General features: G+C 61.2%; 1 protein-coding gene across 4 annotated transcripts in view; it reads right to left on the bottom strand.

The window, feature by feature from the left end:
- The window catches only part of RAI1 (retinoic acid induced 1), a 102,912-nt gene that overhangs the window by 46,727 nt on the left and 33,616 nt on the right, over nt 1-22,569 (bottom strand). The gene's annotated exons all lie outside the window — the stretch shown is intronic.

Below are 22,569 nucleotides of genomic sequence, written 5' to 3' on the forward strand. Positions count from 1 at the left end.
GCACGCACACGCACAAGCACGTTTTTCTAAAGCGAGTGCAGAGCTTTTATCCAATTCCCATAGGGTGCAGAGTCCCTGCAGTCTAGACCTGGATCTGGCCCCAGGGTCTGGGATGGAGAGGGCTAGACGGGTCTTAGTAGAGCCTGGGGACGCAAACCTTTGATATTCTGTTTCTCAAACACTGAAGGTTCTGAGTATCAACACCACACAGGCTTGAAAAAAGGCAGATTCCTGGGTTGTTTCCCTTGAGATCTGTAGTTTGCGGGTGGCCTGAGCCCAGAAATCCTCGGTGGTACAAACTCTGGGATTTCGATCAAACCGGCCAAAGCTCCAAAAGCTCTGATGTTATGCACAGTTACTGCTGGCTTTGCCTTGCATCGTATTTCCCGCTTTTGGTGTTGGTGGGGAACAACGTATGTACCCCAGAGCCCATTCAAACCCTGAAAGCTGCATCTGTGCGTAACAGTGTAACTGGGAGTGCCGTGGGCGCAGGGGCTGTGGAGTTTTGTCACTCCCACTCCAGGCACAGTGAGTGGGCCACTGGGCCTCCCAGGGTCTCTGTCCCCAAGGTGTGCTGAACAGCCCTCACCAGCCCATTTCTGTACCATGTGTGCCTCCTAGGCGGGGCCACCCCACGGCTCCCCATGTTGCCAGAACAGGGGGCCATTCACCACGGGCACACGCCAAGCCAGGCTCCTCCGGCTTGGCATCCAGGCCAGATGCTCACCCCATGGCCTGGCCTTGGACATAAGCTCTTCTGTGTCTGGGAGTGAAGGGACATCTGTCTCCCTTTCTCCCAAGACCCAGCGTCCAGCCCTCCGCCTGCCAAGGAGGCCTTGGAGGCAGCCAAATGAATGGATTCATTCAACAATATAAACTGAGCACCTACTGTGTGCCAGGCCACGGGCAGGACCCTGCCTGAAAGGCAATCTGGTGTGGGAGGGGGATGCACGATTAAAGGTTCAACCACACGGGAGACACGGCCTAAGCGGAGCAGGCACGTGGTCTGTTAGGAAAGCTTCCAGAGGAAGGGTGAGGAACTGGCCAGGATAAGGGACTTGGAGACCAGGAACAGGCAATGCACGTGCAAAGGCCCTGTGGCAGGAAGGGGCCGGTCGGGGACAGATTGGCGGGGTGGACTACAAAGTGCGCGTACCAGGATTAGGAGGCACTGGCCAAGTCGGGCCTCTCACTGCCAGACCCCGGGGACCAGAAGAAACGACCAGAGACGGAGCCAGGTCGAGGCGGCCTTTGTTCTGGGCGCCATCCACGCGCACTCCCCCCAACCACGCCCCCCGGAGGCCGTCCCGGAAGCCCCGCCCCTTCCAGCCGCACACGCGCGCGCGCCCGGTTAATCCCGGCCGCGCGCGCCAGAGGAGACACGCCCCGCCCACTTCCTGCCCGGGATACCCCGCCTCTCCGCAGCGTGTCGGCCAATCAGGGGCGGCGGCCAGGCGGGGGCGGGGCCCGTGCGAACACAAAAGGCCAGAAACCCACACAGTCTCCGGCGCTGTAACCATGACTACCGGCGCCCTCGCACCGCCCCGGACGCAGCCGGGGACGCGCCCGCGGGCCGGGGGTGGGGGCCGGTGGGGGGTCTCGCCCGCGGTGCGCTCGGCCTCCCGCCCTCGTCCACTGAGAAATAGGGTCACGTTTTGCCCAGGGCTGAATTCGCTCCTTAATTCAACATTTACTGAAAGCCTGCTGTGTCCAGAGGCTAGAGATCCGCCACCGAACAGGTCAGACTCCAAACAAAATCCTGCCCTCGGGTGGCTTATACCGGGAGGCAGGGTGCGGAAGGGACGCAACCAACGAGCATAAACGTAAGCAAATTACAGGGCGAGGTGACTAAGCGCCGCTTCGGGGAAAACACAGATTGGAGTGAGCAGAATGGGAAATGTCAGGGTCCGCAGCCTTACACGGGGTGATCTGGCGGCCTCCTCAAGAGGTGACACCGAGGGAAGGCTAAAGGGAGAGGAATCAGCTGTGTGGCGTTGGAGCCAGAGGAAGAGCCAGTGCGACGGGGCGGGGAGCAAGGCGGCCCCGCGTGTGTAGCTGAGAACAGGGAGCAGAGGCGACCAGGCCTGAGAGGTGACAGCACAGGGCCTCGGCAGGTCCCCCTCTTCTTCCTTTCCTGCTGTCCTTCTTCCTCTTCTCTTCCCAGGCCTTCTCTCCTCCACAACTAGAACTAGACTACTCCCTCAGCTCAGATAGGAAGGACCTGGGTTACTGGTCTGGGCAGCAGACCAGGCTCTGGGGCTGAGGCAGAGCCAGGAGCCAGGCTCTGCCAGCCTCTGCTAAGCTGTTCCCTGTGCCTGGCACGCCCTTCCCACCTGTCAACGTGTCAAGTGTCACCTCCTCCCGGAAGCCAGGCTTGGTGAGGCACCACTCCTGGAACTACCCTCCATCCAGACGCTATCACAGCACTGACCATTACCCTCCTGCAGCTTTCCCTCCGGGGGCATCTGTCCTTCCTCTGCGTGGGTGACAGGCAGGGGCCAGCTGCCAAGGGGCAGAAAGGCCAGCAGGAGAGCACTTGTCAATCACAGGGGACGGGGAAGACAGAACCTGAAGTCGATGGCCAGTGGTTAGTGGGCACGCGTGAGCCTACCAACCACTAACTACTGCCCCCGGTGCGGGAGGGTGAGTCCTGCCTTAGCCTCCGTGCACAGGAGCCCCGCAGGGGCCCAGAGCTGGTGACTTAGGAACAAACAGAAGCCGTCCAACAAACATGGACAGCTAAAATGATGGAGAGACATAGCCCGCCCCCAGGCGAGAACAAACCCTCATAAGAGGAGGAAAAGGGGGAGCCAGCCCCTGTGGCTCTGCACACTGGCCGCCTCCTTAAATGCCCACGCGTTTGGTGTGTTGAGACAGGGTGAGAGTGTCAGCAGGACACTCTGGACAGGTGGTCTTTAGGAAGCAGGGCAGGGCAGCACTTGACAACACGGGTCCTCGGGCCGGCTCTGGCCGGAACATGTCATCTGAGCCTCAGTCTCCTCGTGTGCAAAAGGGGCTGAGAGTAATCCCCGTCTTACGGGGCCGCAATGAAAACTACATTGATGAAGTTGACAAAACCCACGTCCTCTCCCTGGAGCCGCAGCTGGACTGTATCTCCCAGCCTCTCCTGCAACTGGGGACAGTCACATAACTGAGTTCCAGCCAGTGGCATGTGAGGGCAGGTGAGGTGCCCCGCCCAGGCATGGGGACCAAGCCCAGGCCGCAAAGGAAGGCAGGGCCTCGACACAGGAGAAGCAACCCATCGGCCAGAAACTCTTGCTGCCCTCATGTGTGAAGAATGAACTTCTGGAAACGTTAGCGTTCGTCTGTTACTGCAACCAGCCTTACCCTAACTAGCTCAGGGATCCACTTACCCATTTCCTCGTTTACCACTTCAATAAATACTCATGAGGGGCTCTGGGGATGCCTTCCTGGAGCTTAGGTGTCAACAAAGGCCATCCTCAGTAAGTGCTCAGGGCAGGGGACTGGGGCAGAAAGGCCTCCCTGAGATGGGGTCTCAAAGAGAGGGCAGAGAAGGGGAGAGGCCGCAGGGGTGGAGGTCCTTCGGCCTGAGGGAACACGGTCCACTCCTGGAACCCAGAGTTGGAAAGATGCAGCCGAAGTGGCCCGACTTCATCACCTCCCCGTTCTGAGCCTCCGTTTTCTCTTTGAAACGAAGGCGACACTAATAACACTGCCTCTCGGGGCATCTCTGGATCGCAGGGGAGAGAACGCCACTTGCGACGCTCCTGGATGCCCTTTCATCCCGACATCACCCAGAGTGGGAGCCAAGGCCTCTGCCGGCCGCCTGTGCGGTGCAGGTGGGGGATGTCGGTTCAGGAGGTGAGCAGGGCTGGGCAGGGAGGGCTGGCGGCTGCTCTTCAGGCTCGTGCACGCAGGCTGCACATCAAGGATTGTCTCCAGCCGGGAGAGCTATTAGGCAGCAGCGGAAGTGCTGCTGGCTCTCTGGGGAGGCGGCTGGGGGGGGGGGCTGAGCGGGAACTCTCTGCTGACAGGCAGATGCTGTCTGCTATTCAGTCTCCTCTGGACAGGGAAACGGGCAGCGGAGGATCTGGGGGCAGGTCTGGGAGGTCCCTGGGGGCTGATGCGTTGAGCACTTCGCTGATGCCCCATGCCAGCCTGGCTGCTGTCTCCTGAGATAAGGAGCAGAAAAAGACACAGCAGATCTGGGAGGCGTGCCGGGCACCGGGCAAGCAGGAGGTTGCTGGCCAGGGGAGGTCCGACCAGGAGCTGGAGCCCCCAGTGACTTGCAGTGGGACCACGTCACTCCCGCCCTCATATACCTGCCTCGGCTCCCCAGCTGTCTGCTGAGAGCATCAAGGCTCCTCCAGACCCCAGCACACCTCTGCACCACAGCTGCTCCCACTGCCGTGCTTCTGCGTCCACTGTTTCTTCCGCCAGGCGTGCCAGACTCACCTCCCATCCCCTTACATCTTTTCTATCATCTTTTTAAGAACCCCTTGGAGTTCTAAACCTGGCTGAGTGAGGTGGCCAAGCAACTTCCCCTCCAAGCCGTAGCTTACTCATTGAGAACATGTGGAAGCTATTTCTTATCTCACAGGATTGTTGGTGCAAATTAAACACGACAGCGTCTGTGAAAAGCACCTGATGGCAAACAGCACGAAGTAGTTATTTAAAAAGTAGCCCCCCCACCTCCAAAAACACCAACCAACTTCTTGCAGCAGCACCTCCTCCGGGAAGCCTTCCCTGACCACACCCCCTGGTCTGGCTTAAGTGCCTTCTTGTTGGTCCCTCCCTCCCTGGGCAACCCCTGGCACGGCATCACACGGGGCAGCAATGACTGTGACTTTCCTGGTGGGTGCCAGGCCCCACAGTCAGTGTCAGACAAAGAAGTTGCAAGAAGGGGTGAATGGCACAGGCCCAACCTCAGCCTCCTCCTCTGTCTGGCCCCTGGTAGGTGAGAGGACAGGCATCTCAGATGCCCCTGGACCCCAGGATTCTCAGCCTCCGTGCTCGGGACCAGCTTGCCAGGCTGCTGTCCATCTCTGCTCGGAGCAGTCCTGACCTCGGCCCAGGCCCCCACTCTCCTCCCCAGGCAGCCGCTGACGGCAGCTCCCAGAGATGGGGATGGGCCCACTCCGCTCCCTCATCCTCTGCCATGCTGCCGGTCAGCCGGTGGCCAAGTGGCCAGCCTGAGCTCGGGGCTGGCTGGAGAAGGGGTGATGAGACACCCCAGGTGGCCCCAGGAGCTTAGGGAAGCGACGGGTGGGGTCCCCGAGCTGTCTCCACTTCTAGGAAGCTCAGGGGCACTACACATTTATCCCAGACGAGGCCACGCTGACACAAATCCAGCAGCGCCCTGCTCTGGGCCAGGAGCTGTCAGCTCACAGCCCCGCTGGCTATCTCCCCCCACCCAAAGCTCGGGGAGGCAGTTATGGATGTCTTTGATTAATAAGAAATGGGGGCAATGAATTAATCATTATGTAATAAATGCAGCTTGTTTGGCAGCCGTATCTTTCAAAAACACGGCTCCTGTGTGTGAGAAACAGCGGAGGGGGGCCCCTCAGTAAACACATATGGCACTCCAGGGGAGGCTACCATGTGTGCCCCAGGAGCCCCTGTACCTGGGGGTCGGCAGTGACAGCCTCGGGCATCTTCTGGCGGGGGGCGGGGGGGGGGGGGGGGACGCGGGGGCACCTGGCCGGGGGTCCCGGGAGAGAGAGAACAGGGGGTAGGGGGGCGGGGGGAGTAGGGCAGAGAACAGGGGCTCTGGGCTCAGCCCAGGTCCCTACCTCCCTGCCCAGTGCAGGGCGGGGCTCCCGGTCCTGGGGCTGCTGCCCGCCCTGCTCTGAAAGGAGAAGCAGGAACACATGTTTCCTTGGATCAGAAAATAACGTCGGCGCCCAGATGGGCCATGGGCCGCGTCCGCTCCCTCTCCCGCTTTGTGCCAAGGTCTGTCTTTCTGGGGAGCAGCAGAGGGTGGCGGGCGGGGGCAGGGGCACCAGCGGGGCACCTGGCGCTCGGTCATCGCCTACTGCTGTCTGCCGCGAGATGTGACAGGTGCTGGCAGGGGGCATCCCGCCCAGGATGGGGGCCGGGCAGTGGGGCCTGGGATGGAGGCCAGACCTCCACGCCCCGCCCCCGCCCCCGGCCACCCGCCTGCCGGCCCACAGCTGTACTGGAGGTCGGCTCCCACCCACAGGGGACCGGAGCTTGGCCCGCTCGGGCCGTCGTGGCTCCTGTCGCTCAGAACAGAGCAGGGCCCGAGGCCGCCCGCCTGTCCTCCCAGGGGCTGCTCGCAGAGGGCCTGACCCGGCAGAACCGCGGGGACCCAGGGGCCACGGGTCCCAAACCGGATCCAGGTCCAGGTGCCCTCCGTGCTTCCTCCCCTCTGCACTTCTGAAGTCTTCACGCGCCCGAGGAGACCCGTGGGCCCTTCCTGAGCCCCACAATGCCCCGACCTGTCTCCCAGCAGGCCCTTCCCCGTGACGCCTCCCCAGCACCTACAGGCGGCGCCCTTCCGGCCCCAGCCAGTCTCCCCAGCAGGATGAGGGTTCCCTGCACAGTAGGTGCTCAATGAAGGGGTGTGTGCAACGGCCCCAGGGTCTCCCCCAGCCAAGCTGGTTCAGTGAGAAGGAGGGGCGGGTGCGGGCAGCACGTGGGACCCCACAGTGGGCGTGTCCAAATGACACCCTCTGCGCGGTCACTCACGTGGGCGAGCCATCTCTTAGGTCCCGTGTGCCCAGAACTGTGCAGGGGACACGGGTAACTGGTCCCACCGCCCGTTCCCATCCGTATGTCCCCTCCCCGCCCCAAGCCCGCTGGCTGCCCTGCTGCCCAGCCAGGGCACTCCTGAGCGGACGGGGCCCTGGCTGGCATCAGCGGCACCTGAGGGCCACCCCGGGAACTGTGGTTCAGGCAGGCCAAGGTCAGGGACGGTGTGCTGGGCTTTTCTGTGTCTCTGCCCAAGGGCCCGACCAGACGAGCCCCAGGCTGCTCCCAAGTCTGCCAGCCGACGAGCAGCAGCCTGGCGCCCCGAGCGGCATGCGGGGCGGCCCCAGAGAGAATGCCGAGTGTGAGATGTGCCACGCACCTGCCCTAGCACTGCCGGTACCATAAACCAGGCCGGTGGTGCCTGGGCGCCGACGGTGATGAACTGCAAGGGGTGGGGGGCAGCTGCGCCCCTGGACGCTGCTCAGGGGCCTCCTCGTCGGCCGGGGGCCCGGCACACAGAAGAGACACGAGAAGTGTCTCGGGCATGGAAGTGAGTACAGATTCCTTCCAAATCGCAAAGGCTACCGTTTATCGAGTGTTCTGCCTATATGACCTTGTTTAAAACCCAGACTGGGAGAATTCCCTGGCAGTCCCATGGTTAGGACTCTGCACTTTCATTGCTGAGAACCCGGGTTCAATCCCTGGTTGGGGAACTAAGATCCCACAAGCTGAGCGGCGAGGCCAATAATAATAATAATAAATAATAAAACTGGGACTGGAATGAAGGAATTTGTAACAGCAGAAAAGCCGTTCACGTGGTAGGCAGGGGACACTGGAGGGGCACGCGGGGCTGCAGAGCACTGCGTGCGGAAGGGTCCCATGGAGTATAACCCCAGAGGCATGAGAAACGCACAGAATTCCCGGCGACGGGAGGGTGGGCCCCCCCGACTGCGACCCGGGGTCGGCGGGTGGGGGGTGGCAGCGGCTTGGGCCCGGAGCTCTGGGAACATGAACTTCTGAGTTCACACGCTTCTGTTTTGTCTTTTTTTTTTTTCAAACAATGAATGCATGTTATTATTTTTTTAAAGGATATGACTTTTGGCAAAGTTGCCAGTGAATCGGTGCCCAGGGTGGGGGGTTGTGGGCCTGGCAGGCCCTCCGGGGTAGGCGACTTCAGACTGGGGAACACGTGTGCGCACAGGCATTAATTCAGGAGGCAAAGACCTGACCCTCCGAGCTGCCTGCCAGCTACCCCAGGCCTTGGCAGTAAGCAGCCATTCATTCATTCATTCACTGATTCATTCACAGATATTTATCACGTGTCTGCCGTGAGTCTCCGGGCCTCTGTGGTAGGCCTGGCGCTGTGGCCTGGGGCCGGGCTGGGGTGAACAGGCCCCTGCCTGCCTCCTGCCGTGTGCCCCCTGCATCCCCGCCCCTTTGCCCCTGTACGGCGTCACCTGCGGCCACGGGAGCCCAGCCCCCACCCCCAAGCCGGCAGGCGCCCAAGATGGAACTTCGGTCTCTGGGAGAGACACGAGCATGAGCTGGTTACAGCCTTTTCAGCAAACATAATTCCTTTTTATTAGAAAATTAAAGGCTGGGGCCAGCTTGCCAAAAGCCAGAAGAGCTGAAACGTGCTTTCCTAAGATATGCAGCATCTAATGAAACAGATTTGCTTGTCTGCCTCCTTTCCCACCATCACCTCCCCTGGGCCCACCCTCCCTCCAGTCCCACCCCTTCCACGGCTTGGCCTGGGCCCCGCAGGTCCAGCACCTGGGCACGGGGAGGGGGGGGGCCTCACCTCTGGCCCCTGGCACAGGGCAGGAGCCCCACTCCCCAGGTGCCAGCCTTTTGAGAATTATCTCAGGGATTCTCTTGCTTTCCTGAGATGCAAAGGCGCCCGTGGCCTCCGCTAAGCTGAGGGTGTCTGGAGGGAAAGGCAGGAACAATAAAGGACTGGGCTCCTGAGAAAGGAGCTCGTCCATCTGGAGACCCAGGAGTGGCAGCTCCAGACAGCAGGAGGAAGCCAGGGCAGAGGCGAGGAGAGGAGAGGACTGTCCCTCGCGGCCACACAAAAAGCCACCCAGGGAGTTCTCTCTTACTGAAAAGTCCTTGATTCTTCCCTTTCTGCCGCAGAACTCTCATTAATGGGGCAATGGAGGGGCCCGGGGGATGGTCCTCCCGCACAGGAAGGTGGCCGCGCCGCCCCACGAGTCTTTAGAGCTGGGAACTAGGGAACTCCAGGATCGGGTTTTTCTTCCACTAATCTCCCTTCCTCTTTCCTTTTCTTTTTTCTCTGCCGGTCAGAGGTTACCTCCCTGGTTTACAGGGAACCTCAGAGCTGGGTGGAGAAAGCTGGGAGTGACGTGTGTGTGAGCGCGTGTGCGTGCGCATGTGAGAGCTCGCGCACGCGCGTGTGCGCCTGTGTGTGTGTGTGTGTGTGAGCGCAGGCGTGTGCGCTGAATGCAAAAATGGTGGCCACACTCTTGGGGTGCCAACGGGGGTGGGGGTAGGGGGCGGGGTGTCTGTCTCAGGTACGTCTGCCCCCGGCCCCCTCCCCACACGTCCCCACCCCTCCCCACTCTGCTCCCCGTTCAAGGGCAAATCCGTCCCCTCACTCCCTCCTTGAGTAACAAAAGGCAGATGGAGTCCCCTTCCACCTGCTCTGACTGAAGCCTCTGCTGTGGCATGTCTAGCAAAACCGCTTTGTTCTGGGGAAAACCAAGACGGAGGTCTGTCCCAGGGCCCGCCAGGGTGGGGGTCAGAAAGGAACACGAAAAGCAGCAGCAGCGTCCCACAGGTCCGCGCCGCCTGGACCTCTTGCCTGAGACGCGTGGTCCAGGGAAGCACCACCAAAAGGGCTCTGGTCAGCAGAGTCCGGTCGGATCCCAGCCTAGTGACCACATTTGCCCCGTGGCCTGGGGCAAATTCTTTCGCTCTCCGCGCCTGGCTTGCTGGCCTTTCATGACAACCATAGGAAGCCCCTGGCACAGTGTCAGGTCTCTCCCCCGACCTGGCCAGCTCTTGGGCTGATGGGAGGAGTCACTTTCCCATGGGGCGGGGAGGGAGTGTGGAAAGAAACAGGAGTGACAGTGACACCTCTTCCCCAGGGGTGGCTGTGCAGGGTCCAGAGCCTCTGGGAGGTTTCAGAGGAAGAGGGCATGTCCCTGACCCTGGTACCCAGGGTTTCTCTGGGTGGAGGCGGCGCTGGGATCCCTGGCCAGGGTCCTCCTAAAAGGAGGCCATGGCAGCAGCTAGGGGCAGGCAGGGGCCCTGGCCCAGGTGCCAAAGATCTGCATTCCGTGTGTGCACCACTCCCCGCAACGTCGAGGTCCCAAGGCTCCAGGAGGGCACCAAGCCTGAGGCTGCAGCATGGGGCCTGGCCCGCGTAGATGAGCAACCCCCATGTGCTCTGGAGCACTGATGCCTGGACCCCGGGCCACGTGCTTAGAAGGGGATTCAGCCTGGCCTCTGAGTCCCTGCGGGGGGGCGGGGGGGGAGGCTGCAGCATCAGGAGGCTCCCTTCCCCCTTGGCGGTGAGGTGAGTCAGCCCGCCAGCTCGGGGGAGGCGCTGCTGCTGGGCCCAAGGTGAGGAGGTCAGCCCAGCAGCAGACCGGCTGGCTGGGCTGGCGCCTGGGACCCAGCCCACAGGCAGCCTCTGGGGCTCCAGGCCCCCGACCCGAGGGAGGATGGGGCCCAGTTCAGGGCAGGTGGTGGCTTAAGCCTCAAAATCCCCAAGCAAGGGGAGGCCAGTGGGGGGCGGCTGGAGGTCAGGGGAGGGGGCAGGCGCAGGACGGTCTGGGGCTGAGAGAGGGCAGCGCGCCCGCCCAGCTCTGCAGGTGGAGGGGCCCCAGGCCTGGCCCCCTGCTGCCTGGTTCTGTCTGCACCCGCATCCCCGCCCCGAAAACACCCCCGTTTTTGCTTCCCCGGCGCCCAGGGCTGGCCTGTCCTTTCCCGTCCATCTCTGGCCCCTCACCCTTGGAGGGCAGCCATAGCTCACCCAACCGCCTCCAGAGGTGGGCTGTGCGCTCCTAGAGCCAGGGCTCCAGGGAGCCTTGCGGCACGCAGTTCTCAGCGTAATGGTTTTCCAGGGTGCGTAGAGGACACAGCGCCCTCCGCCCTCGCCCCGGACGGCCCCACCGTCCCTTGTCGTAGCCTGCGCCCCGGGTGCAGGGCCCCCCCCACAGGCGTTTCTGGGTGCCAGGAAAACACCCCTAGCACCAACCCAGCGCGCCAACAGCCCCACCTGAGAACACCCACAAACCCCACTTCCCAGATGGGGAAGACTGAGACCCCCAGGGGCCCCCTGCATCCCCGAACCTCAGAGCCGCTCTCCGCCCCCAGCCTGAGGAGGCCTGCTGGAGCCCACCCTTCTCCCCATTTCCTGCTGCCCCTGGGGTCCTCTGTCCCCTCCAGCAGACAGGCCCCCCGGCCCGATGGGGCGGCAGGGACCACCCAGGCAGAGAGAGCTGGAGAGTGAGCGAATGTGTGTGTGTGTGTGTGTGTGTGCGGTGACCCAGCCCACCGGACGCTCCGCCCAGCTGACCGCAGCTGGGAAAACAGGCTCCCAGCCCCCGCTGCCCATCCCGCCCCCCTGCCCAGCCCCAGCCCAGCCCACCCGGCCAGCGCCTCACCGGGCCCTGAACCAGGAACTGGGCCCACGGCCATGGTCGCCTCGGCCTGAACCAGAGCCCCTGGCCGCCCCCCTGGTACCCTGGCTGAGAAGCCCCCAACACAGGCTGCCCCGGATCCACACCTGCTTCAGGCCAGCCCCCCTCCAGCTCTCGACCTTTCCCCAAACCGTGAGGGGTGAAGGGTCCGTCCCTTAACTGCAGTGTCCCCACAACTGCCCGAGACTCCCATCTCCCTGAACCGCAGCCCTCCACCCCATGCCCGCCGCCAGCATGCGGGGCGTGGGGAGCCCCCTTAGCTCCCTTCTTCCGGGGTGGGGGGGGCTCCCTGCCCTCTCCCACCCCACCAGGTGCGGGGTCTCTGCCGGCCCCGTGCTCCCGAGGCAGGATCACTGAGGCTGAAATTTCAATTAAGGACGAGAAATAATTACTCCGGGACTCCAGGCCAGCTCAAATGGTGACAGTCCTCAAAATCTGCTTCCCTGGAGTGGGGGGGAGGTGGCCCAGGACCCCGAGGTCAGCCTGGGCCCGAGCAGGCACCTGGCCTTCCCCCACTTTTGGCCTTGAACCCCGCAACCCTTCTGCTGAACCGAGACCAACCTCAGGGCTGCTCAAAAGTAGGGGGTGCTGGGGGGCTCGAGAGGGTGGGAGCTCCTGTCAGGGGGGCTGGGGAGTGAGCCTCCGATGGCTCCGGGGAGCTGCATCAAGGGAAATTAACCATTCAGCCTCTGCCTGTTCCTGCAGTGAGCCCCGAGGCGGCCAGGGTCCCACAGGCAGGGGCTGGGGACCCCAGGAGCAGGACCAGAAGGCTCCAGCCTCCCTCGGGGAGGGGTGGGCCTAGGCAGGAACCGCCCCTCCAGGCCTTGGGCCCACCCCACAAAGCAAGGGTCGCAGGTGGGGTTGTTCCTAGGCCCCCGAGGCCATCGCCCATCTACGCCTCAAGAAGCATTCACAGCCAGCCTTAACTACACCACCCTCATCTCCAGAAAACTCCCTCTCCAGACACATCCCCGCTCTGAGAATGACCCATTTCCTCTCCAGAAACCCGCTGTTTAATCCAGAATGTTCCATCTCCAGAAATGTTCCATCTTATTTCCAGAAATATCCTTTCTCATCTTCAAATATAGCCCATCTCCAGAAATGCCAGCGCTCTCTAAAAAGGCTCCATCTTAGCTCCAAAAATGCTCCATTTCCAGAAATATCACACCCCATCTCCAGAGATGTTTCATTTCAGCTTCCAAAATACCTCAAATCCAGAAGTGCCCTATTTTATGTCCAGAAATACTCCAGCATCATGTTCAAAAACATTCCACATTTCCAGAAGTACCATAGTTTGTCTCTAGAAATAGTCCATTTCCAGAGATGTTTCGCCTCTAACAATGTTTGGAATCCAGAAAGGCCTCATCTTCACCCCAGAAAATGCCCTCTAGTTCCAAAAATGCCCCCATTTCACCTTCCATTTTCATGCCCCTCCTCCAGAAAAACTTTGCATCGTCTCTAGAAACGTCCTCATCCTCTCTCCAGAAACGCCATGTCTCATTTCTAAAAACACTCCATTGCTGGAAATATTCTGTGTGCATCTGGAAACGCTCACGGTGTGTCCACAAGGGTCTCCCCCTCTGGCCCAGATGCTGCAGAAACTCAGGAACCCACTTCCTTCAGGACCTCCCGGGGATCTCTCGGCCACCTGCAGGGCCTGCTCATATCCCAGGGGCAAGGATAAAGTAAGAGGTGGGCTGGTAGGTGTCGAGGTCCCTGGAAGCGGGGAGCATGGACCCTCCCGGGTCTGACCCGGGGGCGGGGGCAGGGGCAGTGAGGGGCCCGGGTGGGAAGATTTGGCCCAGGAAGGGTGGGCGGGGCCTTGGCACCCCCCCCCACCACAAACGCGTCCACTGGCCCCGGTGCCCGCACTCACAGCCCCCCCTCCCACCCCTCAGAACCACACACGCGTGCAGCCCCACCCGGGCAAGCGCACAGAACACACGTCCCCACCCTCCTCCATGCTCCCCGCCTCTCTGGGCAGGTCTGGGGACCCCGAGGGGCAGAAGGCCGCTGCCGGGGCCCTCCAACCGGACAGGGCGGCCTCGGTAACTGCTGTGTGTCATCGGGGGAAATTCACGGCCCGGGACTCTGGGCTCAGAAGGGAGATGAGGGTGTGCATTCCTGACCTGCTCGCACACCTACTAGGATGGGGCCCCAGAGCAGCCCCGCTGCTTCCGGCCCACGGGAAATGACAGCAAGTTCCTCTCTGGGGGGAACTGAAACTCCACGAAGTCACCTCTGCCCACATGGCCCGGCACTGCTGTCTGGAGTTGCGAAGGCTGTGTCCCACCGAGACTTCACAAGGAGATGCCCCCCTCCCTGTCCCCAGACAGCGTGGAGAGGTAAGGGGTCAGCTGTTCTGCAGGAAGGGGCCTGGAGACACCTGAGTGGAGGGCGGGCGTGCCGGCACGTGCACGCGTGTGTCCTCACGTGCAGATACACAGGCAGGCATGCAGTACACCTCCAGGCCCTGGACCCGCAGCCGGGAAGGGAGGAGGTGGTCCCTCAGACCTCGGGGCGGCCGTTCTTAGAGCCTCCAGGTGGGCAGGAGGGGAAGGGGGCCCGATCCACGGTCTCCGCTCCTGGTGGCATCGGTTAGCTCTGGTCTGCTCCCACGGGAGAATAATTACCATTTATTAGGCCTCCCGATTTAGACTCAGCCTCAATTAACTGGAACCTCCCGAGCCCCCTTTTCCGATCCTTTGGGGCCAAGGGCAGACACGACACCCCTTCAAGGTGCCCTTCGATTTCCCTCGGCGTGGGCCCCTTTGTCTGCCGCCACACTGGCCAGCTCCTGCCCAGAAAGGGAGCTTCCACATCTGTCCCCCTCAATCTCTCTCGTCCCAGAGTCATCCTCTCTCCATGGAGACCTCCCGCTCTGGGAATTCACGTCCCCACTCAAAGAACGGGAGAGAGAAAAGCCGAATCTGAATGGACCGTGGTCTGCGGGGCCAGGACGGAGAGCAGGGGGCGAGGCCTCGCGTGGGACGGCGGGTGGGGTGTCCCCCGGGCTCTCAGCTCCGGGGCCGCAGACTTTCTGGAGGCGTCTGCATTGGTATTCTCCGTCCCTCATAGCCCAAATTACACCGACTCTCCCGGGACCCTTTCATTGCACGTTATCGCTTCAGCAAAAGGTTATGTGCGAGAACATCAAAATCCTTCCCACATATTAACCGAAAGAGCGTTTTTTTTAATGCACAGGGAAAACGCGGCCAATTTTGCAGTATCTGAGATGAGAACGGGTGTTGGACTGGGTGTCACCCGGCAGTCCCTCACCTCTCTGCACCCTCTTCCCTCGATCAGAGAGGCCGGGAGGGTGGATGTGAGGCTGGACCCAGCAGTCGCAGTCACGGTCACATGTGGAACCAGCAGAGCCCGGCTGGGGGCAGTGTCCAGGTGCCGCCCAGCAGGCGTGAGGGCAGGAGAGCTCGGCAATGCCCCCCAGGCACCCCGGACCCCTTCCCACACCTCTTCTCTTCCCCACGCAGCCCTCTCCTTCCTTTTATTTTATTTACTTTTGGCTGGAGAATTTCTTCAAGACCCAGTTTGAATTGGTTCCTCAGTTGTGACATTTTACAGATGAGCGTCAAAGACGTAATCTGCCCAAGATCAGCAAAGGCTGGGGTGCTGAAAGCTGGGGTGCCGGGATGGGAACTCAGGCGTAAGCTGGGGGGTGGGGGGGAGACTAGACTGAGCAGGGACTGCAGAGGCCCAGGTGGTGGGCAGCCTGATCCCGGCTCTGCCTGCAGTGCTAGGACCTGCCAGTTGTAAGAGAAGCAAAAAGTGGGAATTTTATGTGAAATCTGCTATTTCTTAAACCCTGTGTGGGCCACAGAGCGCCCATCCGAAGGCATCATCAGTGGACAACCTCTGGCCTGAGGTCTCCCGCCCAGTCTCTGGCCCCTCCTGGGAGGGTGGTCCGCTCAGACAAGGGAGCCAAAGGCAGACACGACAGAAGTTTCTCCCCCGAGTGAAGTGGGGGAGTGGGAGAGGGCAGGACTGCAGAAAGTGTTTTAATTCTCTAGGAGATGGCTCGGGTGCTCTTCTGTCAGACGGAGGTGATGGCCGAAGCCCCCAGTGCGAGAGGCTCAGAGGGACCCGTAGGATGGGGCGGGGAAGGAGGAGGAAGTCCCAGAGGTCAGCTCCCTTCACCGGCAGGGTCTCTGCCCTATCGGCCATCCCCGCTGCTCAGGCTACAAGAAACCCCAAGATAACTGGAGCCCCGGGCAGGTGCGGAGACACCTGGGAGGGGCCGCCCCTGCCTCGTGTCACAGCAGGTGATGCCCTGCGTGGCCGGCCGCCTCCAGTCACCACAATGCGAGCCACGATGCCAGCTCCCCTTGCCCCCTCCCCAGACAGAGGGATGGTGTGGGAAGGCCTGCCTGCCTGGGACGCCGCCCGCCCTGGGTCACCCCAGCTGAGCGTCTTACTGTCCCCGAGGACCTTGACCCACAGGTGCCTGACTCCTCCAAACCTCAGTTTTTCCATCTGTAAAATGGGGACAACAGGAGACTTTCCTTCACAGGGGGTCTGAAGACAGGAAATAAGTGCTCGGGGGCCCAGCAGCAGGAGGTCTTGCAGAGAGGATGCTCTGAACAGTAGGACTCCAGGTACCAGTCCTCTGCCCCCTGCCATCCCCACCGCCCCCCCTCCTGCCCCATCCCTACCGCCCCTCCTCCTGCCCTCTCTGGGTGTCCTTCCTCTCCATGCTGAGCTTCCTTCTGGGAATTACAATCTGCTGGGCTTTAATTACTGGTCCCCGTGGCCCGCCGTCTCTCTCCCCAGCCAAGATGTCATAATCCCTCTGGCTGGGGGCTGGGCTCAGTTGCAGGCCCCGCAGGCCCCTGCCTCGCCCTCGAGTGGCGCCCCAGGTCTGAGTGCTGTCCAGTCCACGTGCCACCAATTACAATCAGAGGAGGCGGGCGTTCTCAGGGAGCAAACTCAGGCCCTGAAGGGTCACGCTGGCCCACCAGGTCCTCCCACTTCTCCCTCGTCAGCCCCAGTGCACCCACCTCCAAGCCGCAGCTCCAGCCACGCTCCCCGCCCAGAGCACCCTTCTTTTCCCACTGCCTTCACAGCAGTCATGGCCCAGACTCCATTCAGCCTCCACCCCTGCCTCTACCTCTCCTGCTCCCACCGTCTGACCTCCAGAGCCCTGCAGGTTCTCTCCCGCCTCCAGGCTTGCTGTAAGGTGTGCCCGTGCCCTTCTTCCTCTGGGAGGCTCACCCTGACTCCCCTGGGACAGGGCCAGGGTGCTGTCGGCAAACATCTGAAGGAAATGAGCCTGACCTATGACCCCGGTGCCCATCAGATGCCCGCCCCGCCCGGCTGTGCACACAGGGGGACGGGGCAGGCTGGCGCTCAGGTGGGTCCCGGCAGCCCCGGGTGTGCCCTCTGCTCCCACAGCCTCACCTCCAAGACGGCGAACAGGGCTGGGGACAGTGCAGACATGCATGAGGCTGGTAGACTTGAGGTTCAAGGCTGGACACAGAGGGTGGTTACAGTGACCCCTGAGGAACAGCCACTTAGCCAGGAGGCTGCAAACTGCGGCCTGGGGTCTCAATCTGGCCACAGGCGAGTTGCCGGATTAGGTGACAACGTACCCTAACCAGAAGATGTCACGTAAACACCTGAGTACCAGTTCCTAAGAAGGCGGGTAACGGCACCTGGGCCACATCCCCAAATGCCACCCAGCAGAGCTGAGCTGCTGCCCCCCACGAGGACCACGCGGCCCCCCTACCCTCGGTAGATATGCCTGCTGGCCCTGCGCTGTGCAGACACGAGCTCATCCCGGGTCACTCCTGGGCCACACGCCTTTGTGTAAGCAGGATTCTGTGGGAGGAGAGAGGAGGCCTCTCCGGCCCTGGGAAAGGCAAGAAGGCCGATACTGCGTGGGTCAAGGTGCTCCTGGAAGGTGGCACCCTGCAGGCCCGGGCGGGCAGGGTCTCTGCCTGCTTCAGTGCGAAGGGCTTTTCGTGGGAGAAGCCAACATCTGCCTGTCTCTCTCCTAGCGCTGCCCCTGGGAATGGACAGAGGACCTTTCTGGTCCCATCGACACCTCTAGTTCCTCATGACACCATTTCTAGCCCCAGAACCCTCCCCTGGGTCAAGCTCCCCCTAGGAATGTGGGATCTGGTCCAGCAGGTACATCCCCTCCCTTTTTCCAGACACTCTACCTTTGATAACGTAGTTTCAGGTGGGCCCAGTGAACTCCTTAGTCCCCTGGAGGCTCCTACCGAGACGACAGCCACCTCAACCCCAGAATGTCCCCCGGAAGCACCGAAGGAGTAACAGCGCATCTCCCTCCCAGAAGCCAGCAAACCCAGGGCCCCTGCCGTGGCAACGCACAGGTGCCCTGGTTGGACAGACGCGCAGGCAAACGCTTAACGAGCCTCTGTGCGTCCGGATGCAACCGGGCCCTTGAACAAACTTGACCTGGTTTTCCTTACCTTCCCGACAGTCCGGTCAGGAAAAAGCTGTGCTTCCCACGGCACAAAGGGGCAACTGAGGCTGGAGGAAGCATGAAAGGCCCATGCTCGTGGCCGGTGCCGAGTGCGTGCAGTGCAAGGGGCAGGGCAGTGGGCCACCTTCTGGACAGTCGGGTCCCCACAAATGGGAGGTGACCCGGTTCGCCCGAGCGCCTCCCAGTTACAGACCGCGACAACACCTGATTCTGGGATGCAGGCTGAGGGTCTCCTGGCTTCTTGTTATTACGGCTACTTGTTCCATGACTGCAGGGCTTACAGGGCTGACTGGGGGCCAGACAACCAGGCCAGGCAGAGTGTGACCTGGCCCAGACTTCTCCAGAAAGGTCTTGGTGGCAATGGACCCAGGAGTGTGGTTCCTCGGTGGCCAGCGGTTCCTGGCCAGGCCCTGCCCAGGCTGGTGAACACAACACGATTGAGACCGGAGCTGCTCCGGGCTGGCGAGCCATCTGCTCCCCACGTGAGCGGGCACCCTAGCCCTACACCCCATGCAGCTCGGACCTCAGAGCCGAACAAGCTCAGAAGTGCTATGAGCATGACAAGGCTTGCCCTTGCGCACCCCAGCTTCCCAGGGGTCCTGCAGAGGGAGGACCCCTCATCGTGGGAGTCTGGGCCTCGGGATCAGAGGACGGGGTCCCCAACCTCTGACTCCGTGACCTCAAGCATGCCAATTCTCTATAAAACTGGAACCACAAACGCTGACTCGCAGGATGTGCGCAAACAGGCCCAGTGCCCTGCATATGAGTGGGCATCTATGGGGCCCTGGTGGCTGCCACTCCGACACCCAGGCACACACCCAAGCACAAAGACACAGCACAGAAATGCCCAAATGCCCACACTCGAGGGAGGGTGGCTCTCAACCTCGACCTCCTGGATGGAGCTGTTTGTACCTCAGAGAACATACCTGGGAGTGGGGCGCCTTCAAAACTCAAAGGAGAAGCTCAAATCTACCGTGGACACGTACCCCCAACACCTCGCCACCTGCCCCCACCTCCAGGTCCGCTCCACTCTGGGGGCCGGGTCTTGAGCTGGCCCTGCCCTGCAGTGGAACCCCGCCCCATCCTACATCTCTGGCCGCAGCCCCATCCTCTCTCCGGCTGGGGGATGTGAGCAGAAATGGCTCAATCAGGATATAATCGTTTTTAATTAACGTGCAGATCATTTCACAGGCTGATCTCCTTGGAGACCAGAGGGAAGACGGTCTTTTAAGATTTTCTTTTGCCTCCCCCCACCTCCCCCTCCCAGTCGAAGGCCGCCCCCCTTCACCCCCCAGCCGCAACCTTGAAAGCAGCACAAAAGCCTGGTGCCTAGATCCCTCTTGGGGCCATTAGGAGGAAAGTGTGTGCTTGCACACAGATAAACACGCACGTGCCCAAGCTCCAGGGCGCGCTCTCCCCCTGGAAATGCGCGAATGGGATCAGAGACCCACAGACACGGTACACGTGGGGACACACACAGATTCACACACACACACACACACACAGGTATGCACGCACGCACACGTGCCCAAGAATGTACAAACGGCCCGAGGCACACAGACTTGGGCACACACACCCAGGCTGGCAGGCACGCCGACCCCCAAGAACACACAAACAGGATCAGACACATAGACATACGCACATGCAAGCACACGAGAAGGCGTCCAAGCCCAGAGACACCACAGAAAGGCCCAAATACCCACACTCGTGGGAGGGCTGCGCACAGGGGGGATAGAAGGCCCCTGTCCTGCAGTGCCTCGCCCCCGCATGCACCCCGGCCCTGACCTCGGACCTGAGGGGGCCCCACAGGGACCCACGAACAGAGGAGCCACCGCCCAGGTCTTGCCTCCCTGCCACCCACCTGGTCTGGGTCCTCCTGATCTCCAGAGCCCCCTGAACAGCTGTCCCACTCTGCCCTGAGCGAGCCCACCCCAAGGTCCAGCCTTTCCGGGCCATGCAGGTCTGGCCAGCCCCCGCCCGCACTGGGAGCCTTGCCCCCAGCCACTCCTTTGGGTGCCCAATGAGGCTGGGGGCCGGGGGCTTCCTCTCTCCTTTTTCCACTTTAAACAGGTCCTTTCCTTCCCCATTTTCTGCCTCTACCCCCCTTCTAATCCCTTTTTCTCCGTGTGCCTTTGCTCCCAGCCTTCCCTCCCTGCCTCCTCCTTCTTCCCCTCCCTCTTTCCCCTTCCTCCCCAGGGGCCTCCTGGGGTCAAGCTGAGCCAGAGGGAGTGGGTGAGATGTCGCTGGTCCTTCCCCACTGCCCCGCAGTGGCCGTCTGTGCCAATACCCACTCCCAGCCACTGAAAAGACCCCGAGCTAGGTCTCCAGATAGGTAAACGGAGGCCTGGGGGAAGGGGCATGACCCCTGGGGTCCCCTGACATCTGCAGTCCCACCGTCTCTCTGCACTTGCTTTGGGTCCTCGGCTTTTCCTCCTGGAAAATGGGATGGCAAGGAGGAAGGGGGAGCCGTGTGGAGGGGCCACAGGGAATCCACGGTGGGCCAGTGGCAGGCCGGTCCCTTGGGTGGCCCCAGGTGCCGTGGACATCGTGGCCACAGCCAGTGTGCATGACACACACGGTCTGGGCAGCCTGTCTGGTGCTCCAGCCGCCAACATGATAGGCCAGCCAGGTGCCTCTCCTCTCTTGTGGTCTCAGTGCCCCCATCTGTGAAATGGCAAGGTCAGCCTAGAAGACCCCTAGGGACTCTTCCCAGATGCGGAAACCAAAAGGCAGGTCAGTAGCCCATTCGTGGCCACTACAAGGCCCAGCGGCTGCTGTGTGACCTTGGAATTCACTTCCCCTCTCTGGGCTCACGCTTCCTCCTGTGTCAAAGGAAGGAGGTCAGACAGGCGATTCACTGCCAAGGCTCTTTCGGCTCTGAGAGAAGGTTCTAGATAGTGGGGAGGAAGGAGAAGAGTGTTCCACTTATCAGGGAAAAAACGAGGAGCCCGTTTCTCCCGCTGCAGGTGGGAGCAGTGTCATTTTGAGGAAATCATTTTAAACGTCAAAAAAAGCTCTCCACACAAATAAATCCACTACCTCATTCATCGGGGCATCCAGAACGTGGAACAAAAGGGGAATATTAAGTGAACGGTGGCACATCCATCCAATTGGAAAAGCCTGAAGACGTTAGCTGCGCTGTTTATGAAGAGCTGGTTACAAAACAGGAAAAGGCTCCCGTTAGCGCCAACGAAGTGCAGGATATACGTCTGAACATAAAGAATGCCGACAAGTCTCTAAAAAACAAACCAACCGCCGAGTCAAGAAGACCGTGGAAAAAGACCACAAAATACTAAAATTGTCACAGCCCACCGAGGCTGTCTGTAACCTTTTTTATTTTTCTCTCTTTTTCACATTTTTCTATTAGCCGTATTTTAAAATATATACATTGAAGATACCGTTTAAAAAAAGAACAAGGACTGAACGCCTCCAATTGAGAAACTTTCCCCTACCGTTCATTTATTCATTCATTCATGACTGATGCATTCACCCCTGTGTCCATCGGCCAAAGCCCACGGCTCATCATGGCCAGGATGGGCTCTCACTTACAGGAAAGGGAAACCAGTGGGGGAGGGAAGATGCGCCCCCCTACCCCGCCCCTACCCCAGGATCTACACCAGGGGCCTGTGCTGTATCTGGCCCTCGGGTGAGCAGAAATCGATCCTGCCAGGTCCTGCCTTCCTGCAGCCTCGGCAGGCCTGCCCTCAGCTGCCAGGGCCTCACAGTCTAGCCTATAGGTCAGAAACCCACGCTTAACGGCGGGGAATGGGGACCGGGGGAACGCGTCCACCCACGTCCACGGCAACAGCCCCAAGGCAGTAGGCATAACCCCTTTTCCCTTGAGGCCACACAGCTGCTATCTGGCTGCGGGCACCTTCTCTGGGCTCAGATTCCCACCTCCCCGGGGTCCCTGAGTAAAGCACCACCCCACCAGGCGGGAGCACAGCACGTCAAAGGTCCACACTGCGGCCTGCCAGGTTGGGGCTGACAGGTTTCCCGGGAGCGTTAACTCTTCCCACACCTGGACGGAGCCACAGAACAGCTGCCCCCCTCCCGCAGGAACGCCTTCTTAAGTCGAAGGATTTCCTTCCTCTGACCGGGTTTGCTGGGCCCAACCCTCGGGAGAAAAAGGGGAGAGCCCCCCTTAGCGCCCTGCGCCGCTGCCTGGAACCCAACGAAGGCAGATTTCCACGGACTCTCCTTCACCCCCTCTCCCATTCCAACTAGCCCCGACCCCTTTCACCCCTCCCCTCCGCCCCCAAGGAGCAAAGGAATCCGAGCGCTTAGCTGACCCTGCGGCCGCCACTTTGAGTCGAGCCCCCCTTCAGGACTGCGGTCCCCAGAAATTCTCCGGGCCAGCGCTCCCTTCGCAGGGCCCAGGCGGGAAAGGAGAAGTTCCCACCCCTCTTCTCCCCTCCCCCAGCCCCTAGGGGAGGGGCGAGGGTCCGGATCTCCGGGTCAAGGAGCAGCGTCTGCTGTGGATCGCAGGAGACACACACTCCGTCACACACACACACACACACACACACACACACACACCACACACACACACACACACACACACACACACACATACACACCACCCTCGGGATCACCTCTGAAGCCCGCATTGTACAGGAGGGGAGGAGGCTGGTGGTGGGGGGCCTCGACGTGCCTGGAGTCACCAGCCAATCACCAAGCCCGATAGAGGCTGGAACCCACGACCCGGGCCCCGAACCCAAGCCTCGGGCCTCCACT

Source organism: Aethalodelphis obliquidens, unplaced genomic scaffold (genome assembly GCF_003676395.1).
Source record: "Aethalodelphis obliquidens isolate GAN/ISIS:26980383/991018 unplaced genomic scaffold, ASM367639v1 scaffold38, whole genome shotgun sequence".
In the NCBI taxonomy this organism is placed as follows: domain Eukaryota; kingdom Metazoa; phylum Chordata; class Mammalia; order Artiodactyla; family Delphinidae; genus Aethalodelphis; species Aethalodelphis obliquidens.